Source organism: Pinus tabuliformis, chromosome 8 (assembly GCF_031772625.1).
Source record: "Pinus tabuliformis cultivar Carrire ecotype Pingquan chromosome 8, CPIR1, whole genome shotgun sequence".
Lineage (NCBI taxonomy): Eukaryota > Viridiplantae > Streptophyta > Pinopsida > Pinales > Pinaceae > Pinus > Pinus tabuliformis.
This window is the reverse complement of record NC_142294.1, coordinates 1,103,053,992-1,103,068,319: the sequence shown is the minus strand read 5'-3', so window position 1 is coordinate 1,103,068,319 and position 14,328 is coordinate 1,103,053,992.

Sequence of the window (14,328 nt, the reverse complement as noted above, 5' to 3'; positions counted from 1 at the left end):
GTCTCTGATTGAACTGACATGCATGAGTAATTTATGAGAGAATATTTAGTTATCTGAACTGCAGTAGTTACATGCATGCATGCATTAACTAACTGAACTCACAATCAGTTCCACAAACTGTTGGAACTAATCTAACTGGACTTAACTCAGATAATTGACTAACTAATTACAACTCAAAGTACAACTCATCTTGATCTCCTTAATCAAGGGATAACTTCCTCAATCAATGGAGAAACTGTTGCATGTTTTCACATAGACTTCATGTTTGATTTCCTACAACTAATTAACTCAAGATGAATTAATTAATTATTTTACAAACAGCTGCTAAGATCAAATTCGAATTTTACTTCTCAATTTTAGTTCAGGGACTAACTAAAATTGGAATCTATCCCGAAATACTATTTATAGCAATGCTATTTTTAGCATTTCCATTTTTCATTCCTTGTTGCTATATCCAACACTGGTACCTGAGATGCTATTTATAGCATTTCTATTTTTAGCATTTCTTGTTGCCATTTTCAACACTCCCTCTCAACAAGAAAGGCATTCAACTCGAACTTGATCCTGAACCTTTGGAATGTTCTGCATGCAACACTTCTCCCAAGTATTGTTGCTCGAGCAACTCTAGAAACAAAAAATCTCCCAACTGACCTCCCTGTTGGGCTAGAAACACCCTCTGATGCTGAAGCTCCCTCTACCGCTGACAAGTGCTCCCTTTGTGACCTTTGAGCTGCTGCAACACTCCATGTATCTCTTACCGTTGCACACCTTTCTGTGCCATCCTGCACTAGTGCAACACTCCTGTGCCTCTCGCATTGTTGCAGCCTGCTAGCTCTGTACTGTCTTGGGATTCCTGCACTGTAGCTCTCTCTGCCGCTCCATCCGCACCTGCCTCTACCCACTCAGCCAGTGCTGCTACTCCTTGCTGGGGCTCCTATAGCAAAGTCTAATCAAAGAGGTTGGGTACCTCAATGATCCTACCTCTATTCCAGCCTTCTTAGGACTGTCACTCCACATCGCCCCACCTCCGACTTGGAGGTATGGATGCATGTGATCCCTCTGCCCACTTGGCTCGAAATTCCCCCTACTAGAGGTCTCTACATGAGTACATGTCTCCACTTGATCTCCTCTCAGCTTCTCCAGTTGTGGCTGCTCCACAACCTCCTAAAGCTGCTTCACCAATTGTGGCTCCTCCACAATTGTCTAAGACTTCTTCTGGCGTTGCATGTTGAGAGGTAATGTACTCTCCCTCTTAAACACCAAGTCTCCAACATTTACCTTACTCCTCAAGGCTTTGCATGCATCTTGAACCTCAAGAGCATATAAGTTCTTGACTCGTGAATCAATCTGCTTCACTTGTCTCGTGGTGACGTGTCTAAGGAAAGCCTTTCCTTGATTGAAGGCTACATCATAGCCTTTGTCTTCCAGCATTGTGATCGATACCAAGTTTTTCTTCAGTCCTGGCACATACTTCACATCTGTCAAGGTAATGCGAGCTCCATGCTCCCTCTGAAAAACAATTGTGCCTACTCCTGAGACACTATACTTTTCATCATTACCCATCGCTATGAGTATCTGGAGATCTTTCTCCTCCAAGGTACTGAACAAACTCTTATCGCCGGTCATGTGGAATGAAGCTCCACTATCAAGAAACCAACCACATCCTACCATGGATGAAACCATGCATGTAAAGAGGGTGAAATCCAACTCGAACTGTGAGGGCAATGCCTCACCTTTTGATCCTTCCGTAGATCCCTTCTTGGATTTCTTCAGTGGACAATTTGTAGCAAAATGGCCCACCTCATGACAATGAAAGCATCGCACTTTTGATTTGTCAAACTTCTTCCCACCATAGGAAGAAATCGATTTGGGATGAGAATCCTTCTCCTTCCCTTACTCACTAAGGCACAATTTTCTTCATCCTCCTTGGATGAAGAACCATCTCTGGTGCTTCTCCTTATCTCCTCCCGCATCAGATCCGACCAAAGTCATTCCTAATCTAGCAGTTTCTCTCTTCCATTTATTGAGTCTTGGTAGCTATGCTAGCTCTTAGAAAGACCGAGGAGAGAAAAACTCACCATGTCATCATTAACTGTCATGATCCCTACACTTCCAAGCTCATCCCTGCAGGTGGTGAGCTTGTTCAAATATGTAGAGATCGTGTTGCCCTTTTCACACTTGATTTTCCGAAGCTTGTCCTTCAGTGCCAACTTCCTCTAATCACTGCTGTTTTGATATAGACCTTTCAATGTTTTCCACATCGAAAATGGTGTCTTGTTCCCATGGAGGCTCGAGACAATGTGGTCTCGAACTCCGTCCAAGAGGCTTCTCCTCACTCTAGACACACATTTCTTCCATTCTGCCAATTCTGTAGCATTAGCTGCTGTCAGCTTGGGGACTTCTTGATCAATGAAGTCATTTAGACCATTGTCCTCTAATACTACTTCCATGCAATCCTTCCAGGCTATATAATTCGAGTTGCCATCAAGGGCATACTCGAGTCTTAAACCATTGAACGCCATTGGTGAAATTGAGATGTGATAAGAACTTCTATTTCTATAATCAGGAACTTGAAACTTGAATCTTCTTCCTTCTTTGCATACTATTCTTCGCTTTGATCACCTTTGCTTTGATACCATGTAGAAATTCCCACTGTAGATCAACAGATTATGCAATATACTAAAGCAAAATACAAGATCTACTTCTACAACAAACTTGCGGAAGCTTAATCGATTTTGAGCAAGATCAAATAGAACACATATAACTGAGAATGAGAAAGCAATCACACATGAACACAAAAGAATACTCTGGGGAAAGCCTCAGCTAAAAATCCCGATCTCTGTATTATCATACAAGTGGAAATATGTCCGGATTACACAAAGCATTAGCTCACAAGCTATCCTGCTCTTAGTACAATCCCTCTGCTGCTCATAGACAGTCAAAGGCTTCTCACAAACCTTCTCCTCTGCCCTCCAAGCCTCCTATTTCCTTGCGCAGTTTCTCCTGGGGTCCAATGCTGCCACCTGTGTGAATTCACCTCTCACACAACACATTAAACTCAATAGTAACTGCGCAGTCCTGAAGGAGATAATTCCTTCTACATGGATGAGTTTCCTATATAGGAAAAATCCTCCAACTGATAGTACACTGTCCCTTCCTCTGATCTCAACTGGGTCTCTGACTAAATTGACATGCATGAGTTATTTATGAGAGAATATTCAGTTATCTGGAGTGCAACAGTTACATGCATGCATGCATTAACTAAATGAACTCACAATTAGTTCCACAAACTGTTGGAACTAATCTAACTGGACTTAACTCGGATAACTTAGCTAATTAATTACAACTCAAAGTACAACTCATCCTGATCTCCTTAATCAAGGGATAACTTCCTCAATCAATGGATAAACAGTTGCATGTTTTCACATAGAATTCATGTTTGATTTCCTACAACTAATTAACTCAAGATGAATTAATTAATTATTTTACAAACAACCGCTAAGATCAAATTTGAATTTTACTTCTCAATTTTAGTTGAGGGACTAACTAAAATTGGAATCTATCCCAAAATACTATTTATATCAATGCTATTTTTAGCATTTCCATTTTTTCATTCCTTGTTGCGATATCCAACACTGGTACCTGAGATGCTATTTATAGCATTTCTATTTTTAGCATTTCTTGTTGCCATTTTCAACAAATGATGCTATAAAAATCTTTCAAGTGATAATTTCCCACCATAATTAGTTTGTTATACATCCAAAATAATGTAATCATACTCACACTATCAAGTAAAATAGATCCACCAAATGGGCATATAATTTTTTTACTAATCATTGCTGACATCAATGCAACACAATGCCAAAAATACCTCCCTTTGGCATTGACGACAACCACCTACTACCACTGGACTTGTAGTTGTTGTCTCTCTCCTCCTTTGACATCAATGGAAAAGGGATACCGTGTATCTCTAGAATACATTTGCAAACCAATCATTGGACATCATAACTCTTATGCCTAACTTATGTGACTCCAACAAAACAATATCATGACAAGCGATGTTGAACATTCTTGTGTGGGTATGCTCCCCCTGAGCATATACTATGCATAATTGATTCAACAAATATCTCCAATCTGCTCCCCCTAAGACCATACATCTGAAGTGAATGACCATGTAGTAACACTCCCCTTGAGCTGATGCTAAGGGTATTTTGAATCCCAATGTATGTAGTAGTCCAATCCACACGGGGATTGCTACTAGGAGAGCTAAGCTAAAGAAGTTATGGAAGAGAAGAAGAAGAGATCATCCTCAATTTCTGTCTAAGATATTCAAATGATTCTCGGGGAAGAGGTTTGGTAAAACTATCTGCAATCTGCTCATGTGTAGGAAGATATTCCAACTTTACCCTTTGATCCCAATCGTACTTTATAAGAAAATGATATTTAATGGGAATGTGCTTTGTCTTGGAGTGCATTATAGGATTTTTTTGATATATTAATGGCATTGGTATTGTCACAAAAGTTAGAGGCAAGTTGAGTGTAGTATACCTAAATGTACCACATGATTTTAGTCATCCATAGCAATTGTGTACAACATGCTACATTTGCAATGTATTCAGTTTCAATAGTGGATAAAGAAATAGAGATTTGTTTCTTGCTAAGTCAGGAAACTAAGCATTTTCTTAGAAATAAGGCCCCAATGCTAGTACTTTTTCTATCATCAATGTTTCTAGCCCAATATGCATCAGTATATGATTGTAGGGTAAAATATGTATTCTTAGGATATCATACTCCAAAATCCAAAGTCCCTTGCAGATATTTGAATGTTCTCTTGACTACTTTGAGATGTGTTTCTTTAGGATTAGATCGAAAGAGCTCCACTATGCCAACAACATGCATGATATCAGGTCTTGTAGCTGTGAGGTATAGTAAACTCGCAAACATTGATTTATTGATGGAGTAGATGAAGTAGTAAACACTATGAAAGGCATTGGTGATATGTTCAAGGATTCTTCAATCACTGAAATTTGGAATTGAACTTAGGAGTTAATGATCTCAAAACCTTTTGAACAATTATAGAATCCTTGAACATATCACCAAGGCCTTTCATAGTGTTTACTACTTCATGTACTCTAAGAAAGAAGTTGGAAAAAATTTCATCCTCATGTATCTTCATATATTTATACTATATTCAATATGTTTGTAGTTTTTCATTATTTACCTTTGTGTCCCTTAATAGTTATTTACTAGTTTGTCCCACACTTGTTTCCTAGTTTTGTATTGCATTACTTTTACAAAATGTGATTCAACAAGTCCTCCCAGAATGGAATTCACTGGCTCAACATTATTTTCGTATTTCGTTTTTCTAGCTTCATCTTTTGGAGTGGTTCTCGGATATTGATACCCATTTTCTACAAATTTCTAGACATCTGCTCCAAGGTACTCATAGATAACCTGGTTCTTATTTTCCAAAATGTAAATCCATTAAACAAATGAGGTTTGATTGAAAAACCTCCCCTCCCAACTACCCATTTACACAAGAACTTCCTTCTAGCGATTAAGCTAAGACTTGAAGGTACCTACTCTGATACCAATTGTAGAAATATTGTTTGTCCGGGGGGGTGAATCAGAATAAAGCTACTTTGATTTCCAATTCAATTTAAACATCTTGTTTTAACAACACTACTTAATAAACAATCAACAATACCATGCATGAAATTAATAGTTTAAGAACCATAACACAAATCACATGAACAACATATCATACACAAATATTTTAGAGTGGAAATCCATAAAGGTAGAAAACAATCATTCTTATTCTTCTTTTCTTAAAATTGTTCTTTACATAAGTTCATTGACACCAATCAGTAGAAGGCACCCACTCCCTTGCAATGTTTTACTGGCACCCACCAACAAGAATCCCCCACTCCCTTAAACTGTTTCACTGGCATCCACCAGTAGGAAGTACCCACTCCCTTGTTGTTTAGCTTCCACCTTCCAGCAAGAAGCACCTACTCCCTTAGATCAATTTGCTAACACCAACCAGTTGGAGGCATCAACCCTCAAAACAATGTGGACCTCTCTTTTAACCATTTTCAAATTGGATCCACTCCCTTTAGCACAATTTCAAGATCAATATAAACCCTTTAGCATATTTCTTCTTTGATCAACAAAACATTCTTACAATTTTGGTCATAAGCACTTCCTCTTTCATCAACATCAACAATTTATCTTGCCATTAGCAAACCCATTAATATTCAAATACCTGTGGAATTCCTTGTAATCAAGTCAAGCTTTTAAGTACATTGACTAGCAGAACCTAGCTGCAAAAATTGTAGTTCCTAATTTCAACAACTTCAAGAAACATACAAGTTCACAATTACTATCAATAAACTTTGATTAGATGTTAAACAGTTAGACAACTCCATTCTTAGTAGTACTACTGAAGACAAGCATCATTTCAAAGAATTGCAAACTTTATAGACCCTACATAACAACTAGAGAACTCAACATTGTCACATGATTTGTTCCAAAAGTAACTCCGGAAAGTACTTTAGAGCCTCAGAGGTTCAACACACTAAGAATTATATAATAGCAGGGGCCAGGGAAAAATAAAACAACCCTTGTAACATTGAGAGTCTCTTATAACAATCCTAATCTTATTCTAGACATCATACAACCCTAACATTGATCTTTCTATAGTGGTTCAATCATCTAATAATTTAACATGCCTTCTTTCACAACTTATTGCAAAGGGTCAGAGATAGAAATATAAACATGAAATCATGCTCCTATCTGACCAAGTTAGATCACTCATCACACCTTTAACGAATCAAAGTAGAGAATATAAAACATTACCATGCGACCATCACCATCTTACAAGAACAAGGAATCTAAGTCATTACTATATGGCCATATAAAATAGATCTTTCCTGTACCAGAACTCATCACACATCCACCTTGCTTTCATGCATTGCATTGCAGATAGAGTAATACCAAGAGATCATATAATCATCAACGTTTCAGATCAGAAACCATACATTTAATACTTTGGCACATATGATGTGATCACACTAAAACATACATCGCTGGTACCCAGAGACAAGGACAACTAGTTTGAGGTATGTTTTTGCACCAGATTAGTTCATGACACTAGGTCGCATGACTCAAGAATCAATCCACTAATCAAAGTAAGGGATAACATATACACATACTCACCATATTTCGATATGGAAATAGAGGTTAGTGATTGAAGGGAATCAAATAAACTTGCGGACCACACTCATTACACTAGATCACCGCCTAGAAGTGGATCACTCCTTGTACCAGGTCTGGTATCTTGTTTGCAGACTTAAAGTGGTTATGGCTTACAAATCAAGTTAGAAAACACCCTTAGTACCACATCCTGCACCAGAGGAATTAATTCACCAGGTCACTAATAATGTGATCACTCTATCATTGCACCAAATAACCACTCCAGATAATTAATTGAGGAAATCCTTGCATTTTAGGCTTGATCTCGACCAAATTCATAGTGTACAAGATGATATCTTTTTCGCATCATATCAGAAAGTGACCTATGCCAAAACAAATGACTAAAAACAACATTTATTACATCACAAACTTCACTGCGCACTCCATTGCACCACACTTGTACCTGAACAAACATAAATTAAATCATAGACTTTAATTCACGAACATGCCCTTGATTTCTCTGATGATTAACCTCCTTTGATGTCAAATGCTTAGATTTATACCCATCACTACATGAGTTAATAAACTAGACTAATTGAATTACGATGGCAAATACTATGGTAAATTTCGATGGTAATTGGGCCAAGGGCCATGGTTTTGAGGTGCTGCTTTGGTTTCTAGGTTTGGAAGCTTCTATGTAGGCTACATAGGGGACACCAAAGCAAATTACACAACTTGTACATTGCTGTAAACACCCTCCCATCCCAATCGAGGGTGAGAAGTTTTCACTTCAAAATTTAGAGAGATGGGACAAAATAAAATTGTGTCCTTAAAACTTGCATTGGATATTACCATGGTGTTTGTCTTAGCGAGACATTTCCAATGTTATAAAATTTCACCCCAACCTGACTTATGGACCAAAACTATAGCTAATTTAATTTCTGGTGACTATGATGATGCCACATCATCAGCTCGCCACATGGCACTCAAATGGCCAACCCAACCACTCACTCAGTGCCACATAGTGCAGGCATATTTGTTGCCGACCCATTCATGGGTGGAGGTTTTGCCATTATCCCTACGTATATACACATAACCCTTACCGATGAAAATAATGATTCAAAATCCAAAAGTATAATCATAGTCAGAGGTCATCTCATTACTCTAGTAGCAACTACCGCTTCCATTGCGTTGGGATCAATCCCAACTTCATATGCGTGTGAACTCCCAAGTCGGAGGTCGGATCTGAATCCAACACAATATTATTTTGCCGCATTGGCCTGAACCTCGACTTACGCTTACCCCTCAATCCATGAGGTCAACCATGACCTCAACTCACTTAACAGAGCCATAAGATTAGGCCCAACCCCAACCTTATTCACAAGAACTTGGTCATGTGCCTAGTCGCGAGGGCTGAAGGAAAATGGGACTAATGAACGAAAACCTCCTATAAAGGCACAACCTATGCTTCTTTCCCCATTGCGATATTATGTGTTTGGTCTATGAATAAGAATAGGAAACCCTATTGTGTGCATAAAGACATTTTCTCGTCGTGATCGTAGTGGTTTCATCCTAACATGTTTCGTATAAGCCACATGAATTGGCCTTGGTGGTTCTATAACCATTTGGACCTACGACAGACTTCGGCTCTTATCTTTGGAGTTTTTTGAAGCACATACATGTGCTATCCCTCTTGAGCTTTCAACCAGGTTTCCCCTTCTTGGGATTGAAGCGAATATGAGTAGGTTTATTGAACAAGGATCTACCCATTTTGACTCTAAGAGACTTGTGATCTCTAGGGTTCTTTGCATCTTACAAGAACCAAATATATTCCTGCCTAGAGATCTAAGGAAATCTCTTGAAAAACTCATAGACACCATAAGCTGATAGAAGCAACCAGTAATATATTGTGCCAAGAAGGACAACATGAAGATTTACATTCCACCAAAAAAGAGGAGGGACCCCTCTCAAGTTAAATGATCATCCAGGACCATATATGTAGGCACATGGTTAATAATACCATAAGCCTACAACCATCCCCTTGTCGTGGACGAGAATTATAGGTATGACCTACATCGATGGACGTCAAATACACTTTCTCACTGGCTTGGTGACTCTTGAAGGGAACTTAACACTCTTGCCACATGCCAGGGTGCAACCCAGGGCATATGTCAACCCTACAAATGGTTATGTGCACATATATAAGAAGTTAGAACATTAAGGACAAAGATATAACAATTGTGAAAGGTTCCCAAACAACTTGGCTATTAGCAAGGACTCGTAAATGATCTTCCACAAATAAGAAATCAACCAAGTAATCAACCTGACTATAACCAACCATCAAAGAAAGATTACTAAGATGTTCCAACATTGAGACAACATATAGACTAAGAATCCTAGTCTTTAAGGATTCAATCATCAATGCATTCATAACAAAAGTGCAACCTCACTGGAAGCACGAGGTATAAAACCACATCAACCAATCCACATGGTCGTACTCCACACCTCACAACATATGGAGTTGTTGGTTCAAGACCTTAATGCAATGATTATGTATCCCCAACACTAGGGTATGCATCACTAATAATGGAATAAGACTCTCATACCATATAATAGGTCAATAAGGATAAATGAAGAGGAAACATCACATTCCATAGTACAAGCACAATAATACATTAGAAGGTAATGATCAAATATTCACCATGTTGCACAAGGAAAGTTTCCCCATGTTGAACATTACTGTACACATCAACATTGATATATGTTGTCCTAGTGCCTAAGCAATCTCACAATATGTTAGACAATCCTACAGAATATCATTTACATAACCATGTCTTAAGCATTGGTGACACCAAAACTAGCATACATTGAATATCATGAAAATTATGTATGGATACTTATCATGTAAATTCTTGGGTAACTAAGTCTGGTACTATGACTCTCCACCCAACCGCAGATAGTTGTAGCCAAGTCTCTCTTCCAACTATCACCACAAAGCCAGAATCCAGAGACTAAGGGGTCTTATGCTCAAGTGATAACCACAACTTGTAGTTTCTCTAGGGATTCCAGAGGTCTCTCCACCTCCACCCTCAATTGAGTTGCAAACAATAAATGCACAAGGAATGGAGAGACTCACCGTCTCCACCCTTCAATATAGTTGCAAACGACACATGCACAGGGAATCAAGAGACACACCATCTCCACCTTTCAACTGAGTTGCAAATAAAAAATGCACAGGGAATCAAGAGAATCATCGTATCCACCCTTTAGTTGAGTTGCAAACAACAAATGCACTGGGAATCGAGAGACTCAATGTCTCTACCCATCAGTTGAGTTGCAAACAACAAATGCATAGAGAATAAAGAGACTCACCATATCCACCCTTTAGCTGAGTTGCAAAGAACAAATGCACACAGAATTAAGAGACTCATTATATCCACCCTTTAGCTCAACATCGTGGTTCTACCTAGACTGGGGACTCCAGAACCACAACAAATAAAAACAACAACAAGGAAACCATCCAAAATTCTTCTGGGAAATTTCCTAGGAATAATTATTGCACCCGAGCCCTTCAAGATTTTTTTAGAATCACCATCTCCACCCTTTGGATACTGGGGAATCAAGAGGCAATTTCTTCCCGCTTGGAAGAGTTTATTCTGACTTCTTATTCTCCTTTCCATTCTTCCTTTCACGTTCTCCTCTTCTTTGTTTCTCTTCTCTACCTTCTCCCCCCTACAACTCTGTTGTCTCCTCTCATCCTTTTTTGTTTTTCATTTCTCCATTCTCTTCTATTTCTCCCCCCTCTGTCATTCGAGCCATCTTCTCCTCTACATAACCTATGATAATGACATTGCCAACAAATCTTGTCAACCAATGAAAAGTGAGCCACGCCTACCTTTGTCATCAATTCATCAGTGTAGTTCAATGACCCTCTCTCTCTCTCTCGTGTGCTCTGGGTGTAATTCCTTAACAACGCAGTCAATTTCATTTGTTTCCATGTCCTCCCTTGCTTGCATTATTCTCCAAGAGAGTATGGTTTTGAATACCTTTGTGCAATTCTATTAAGTTCAAGACCCAATTTGTAGTGCCCCGCTCTAGTTGACTAACAATGATATGACTTTAACATTTATTTAGCCCTAAGGCCCACACATTATTCTTTGAGGACCTCAAGTTGAGGATCCAGACATATAACTCTATTATTAGTGGTTGTGATGTTTATGTATGTTCTCCATTGATATTATGATAAAGATAACATTAATGGTTATGTATGTTATCTATTGATATTATGATGATTGTAGCATTAATGGTTATGCATGTTCTCTATTGAATTTATGACAATGATGGCAATAAAGGATATGTATGCTCTCTATTAATATCACGATGATGATAGCTTTGATGGATAGGTATGTTTATATTGATGTTACGATGTTGATAACTTTAATGGATATGTATGTTTCCATTAATGTTATGATTATGATAGCCATGATGGATGTGTCCCCTATGTTACCTACTTTCATCAGTTCTGACTTACAATAAACAATGATGTGGATGACTAGGTGTTGTTAATGATGCTATTATGACAATGACTAACATTGAGAAACCTTGTTACTGATGATTATTGAGTATGGCAGGAAACCACTAGAGGCACTCGCATATGACAAAATTGGCGACACTTGGTTTGATGAAAATTTATATTCTTTTATCTTTGAAATTCTAAGTCAATTTTGAAACCTGCTATATATGTTTATCTATATTCTGATGATATATTAGTGTTTGCAGGCACAAATTAGTTGCTTGGCCGAATGACTCACATATGGGTGATGGGTTGTACAATTGGATGGAACTGCATGGGAGGGGTGGGAGAGTGTCCCTAATCTCACCCACTAGCACTCCTGCTGTGACTTGGGCTGGAAAGGTTGAAACACCTTTGCCTTGAATATCACGATGTCATGAGGGCAAGTCCCAAAGTTGGGTCGCTCATGAAGATTTTATGAGGGGCGCGCATCAAGGAGGATTCCTTGATCCTCGACACCATTAGTCTCACTATAGCAAGCAACATAAGAGATGATAGTGGTCCCTGTCGTTGCACCTATACTTTCCCCGTGTAGTCACTGAATGCTTGAAGGGCAAGTGGTGTGGCACCCTTGGAACTTCAAGGGAATTTCTTGAAGGGCACGGCCAACTTGGCACCCTTGGCATCACAAATAAACTGTTAGGCATGGCACCCTTGGAACTTCAAGGGAATTTCTTGAAGGGCACGACCAAACTTGGCATCCTTGGAATCATTAAAAATAAATATAAAATTAATAAATATAATCAAGATATGAAAACCATGTAAATTCACATCAAGGTTAAATGATGTTAGAAACCGAGGTAATTAAATAAAAAATAAAGCTTGGGCTAAGAGGATCATAGGAAGAAATAAAATAGTTTACCTTGAAAAAAACCCTACCCTTCCCATGTTGGAAAATATTAAGTAGATAATGTAGTTTAATTAGGTAAAAAGGGGAAAGAGGGACATAAATGTAAGGATAAATATTAATCCTAAAATAGTTAAACCTAATTAAGAGAAGAGGATGGTGAATTAAAATAAGATTAATAAATTAAATTTTAGAGAAATTTAGAGGTCCTCCATGTGGCAACAACCAACATAAGAATATCCATCTAAGAGATAACTTGAGTTAAATTAGGGAGTAGATAGGGGATCAAATCTTGACTTATCAATTGACTTTAGTAATGAACACAAATTAAGGAGTAAAAAGGGGGATCAAGAGACAATTAGGAGAAGAAATAGGAATCTTGTTGAGGTGAGGAAAAATATTATTTTTAAATTAAAATTTAAGTAAATAATTTTGGAGATCCTTGATGAGAGAGTGACACATGGGTGGGTGAATAATCAAACTATTGAATTATAAAAAAATAATTAATTATGAATGAAATTCCAAGTGTCACCTATGAGGACTACTATAAAATAAGGGGCAGGCCATGGGAGAAGGGACTTTTTGGGACCCTTTTGTTGGATGGATGAGACTATGTTAGAGTAGCGACTACGAACTATAGTGAGTTTGGTGAGGTAGAGGACTTTAGAGAGGGGACTCTTGAGCCAAGGAGTGCTCTCTTCCACCAGCTATTACATACAACCCCATTGCACCTCAGGGGTCCGCGGGGAAGAAGAGTACCCAAGGAGTACACTGGAAGGTCAACACGTGGGTCATTGCATTTGGATCAAGTGCATCGTCATTCACACTCGGAGGTGACCGACAACAAGGAAGACAATTAACGACAATCAAGTGGATTCTCATCTTTTGGTGAACGGTACCTATGTGTTACAATATTCTTTTGCATGATTTCTTTTTGGCTTTAGTTAAATATATGTAAATTTTGTGATATGTTCAGTGGAATGAAATTCAGGGATGTGTTAGATAGTGCTTAATAAATTCGGATTCCCAATGTTTTTCTCTTTTGATTTTATTTTATTTTGAATATATATATATATATATAGTATAGGACTGGTCCTTACACTTGGTATCAGAGCCATGTTGAACCCTTGAGACCTATGGGCCCGTGCATGCATGACTAATTTTGTTAGATATCTACTACATTATGGTATCGAGATTAGTGATCTTTAACAGTACAATACTTCCTCTGGTCACAACACTGGTTAGGGCACGGTTTTACTAGCGAATTGGGTGTGTTCTCTTCTTGGTTGAAAAGCTTAAGAATTTGTTAAAGAATCGAAATAAAGAGCTTCGAAATACTATTAAAAAACTCTAAAAGTGGACATGTTTTTTTTCGTCAAAGTTATTATGATACTGGAGAATTAGAAAGACCATCTCATTCCACCAAAACATTAAAGCCAAAATTAAATCTCTATTCGGTTACCAGTTTGAATATGTGCATCAAATTTCTCTCAATTTCACGGCTGATCCGGTCTCAGACCAAGCGGGACAAATGCCACTGTGAAGCATTTCCCAGGTTTTATGTGGGGTTTTTGAAGAAAAGAGGAGAATAGGTCTTTTGAATTGCATTGGAGCTTAGTTTCTCAGGAGGGATTTTATCGATGTAGTCTCATGCCCTAGCCTCTTTACTATTGCCCAAGCGACCATGTCATTGGCAGTGCACTTTCTTCTTTAA